This window comes from Fukomys damarensis, unplaced genomic scaffold (assembly GCF_012274545.1).
Source record: "Fukomys damarensis isolate Sample0158 unplaced genomic scaffold, DMR_v1.0_HiC HiC_scaffold_25, whole genome shotgun sequence".
Classification (NCBI taxonomy): Eukaryota; Metazoa; Chordata; class Mammalia; order Rodentia; family Bathyergidae; genus Fukomys; species Fukomys damarensis.
The window spans coordinates 19,964,382-19,965,763 of record NW_022900937.1 but is presented as its reverse complement, the minus strand read 5'-3'; the positions used below and the strand labels follow the sequence as shown (position 1 = coordinate 19,965,763).

The 1,382-nt window shown below is 61.1% G+C and overlaps 1 protein-coding gene across 5 annotated transcripts in view; it reads right to left on the bottom strand.

Annotated features, from left to right (window-relative positions):
• Paqr5 (progestin and adipoQ receptor family member 5) overlaps positions 1 to 1,340 on the bottom strand; it is a 39,797-nt gene extending 38,457 nt beyond the window's left edge. For 3 of the 5 annotated variants that reach the window (XM_033756077.1, XM_033756078.1, XM_033756080.1), the window contains exon 1: positions 1,216 to 1,323. The gene's annotated coding sequence lies outside the window, so the exon portion shown is untranslated. Of the gene's footprint in view, positions 1 to 1,215 lie in introns of all 5 variants that reach the window. The other 2 variants (XM_010627772.3, XM_010627752.3) reach the window with 2 other exon arrangements.
• Between the last annotated feature and the right edge of the window lie 42 nt (positions 1,341 to 1,382).

The following is a 1,382-nucleotide window of genomic DNA, read 5'->3' as shown; positions in this document are numbered from 1 at the left end:
TGAGACAGGGTCTCACTATGTAGTTGAGACTGACCTGGAACTCACTATGTAGCCCAGGCTGGTCTCGAACTCACAGCGATCCTCCTGCCTCAGCCTCCCTAGTGCTGGGATTACAGGCGTGTGCCACCACACCCCACACCCGGCGGAGAGATCATTTTTGATCAAGGAGACTTTTCACACCTTACTGTGTGCTTGGGGTGAGGGCTGCTGGGAGGGACACAGAGTCCATCCAGGGTGCCAGGCTAACTAGGACACACACACACACACACACACACACACACACACACACACAAGAAACCTAGCCGGACAAAACAGAATTCCCCCAATCCACGGCTGCCTGAGGGAGGAATAAGAGCATGAGAAGACAGTGAAGATTAACATTCTGAATAAATGTGTGGAGGGGTAAGAATTCCACACACTGGGCCCAGGCCTCTGCCACCTCGCCAGGCCAGGCCACACTAGACATTTAACGCGGCACCACCAGAAGTGGATTTAAGGGGAAGGAAAGCTGTCGGCTGTCTGGAGGAGCCCATGGAACCGTGGATGCGCTGGCGTTTAAGCAAGTTCTTTAGGGCGTGGTGGCGCATGCCTGTAATCCCAGCACTTGGGAGGCTGAGGCAGGAGGATCACAACAAGATCAAGGCCAGCCTGGGCTACACAGGAAGACCCTATCTTTAAATGAAAGTTGCTCCAAGGTGGGGAGGGGGTGGCAGGGGCGTCCCTGGGCACTTCCTAGTTACTGGGGAGAGAGCCTGGCCTTCGCAGTCAGTGGACACCTCCCTCCCTCCCTTTCTGTGCCCCCTGCCAGAGCACCTGCCAGTCTGGGAGCGTCAGCTCTGGAGCTCCCTGCTGAGTTTCCCGGGCTTTCTGCAGGTAGGGCACCCTCCTGGGGCACAGGGAAGAGCCAAGGCGAGGGCAGAGCCTGTGGCCGAGGCAGGCAGGGGTGCAGAAGCCGCGGTCTGGCCCTGAGGTTGCGGCTTACGGTCTCCCTGCCCTGGTGAGAAAGTCCATGACTTCCTCTCTGAGTCTCCTTCCTCCTCCCAATGGGCAACACCTGCTGCGCCCCCACTGCCGCTGCAGGGAGACAGAATCCGGGATGGCCAGGCTTGCTCCCCGCCTTCGCTCCCCGGGGGTCCCGGGTCCCGTCCGCCTCCCCTCTGGTGGGAGGGCAGCTGCTGGAAGAGCCCGTTCTGCGGTGTTCACACCGCGGCCCACCTGCTCTCCGCCCGGGAACCCTGAGGGTCTCGGCGACGCGCGGCTCTCTCTGATGGGCCCGAGTTGGGGCGCAGAGGACGAACTCGGGGCTCCCCAAGGGGTCCCGGCTCCGGGGCGTGTCCGGCAGGGAAGGCGGGAAGCGCGGGCGTCAACTTCCCCTGAGAAAT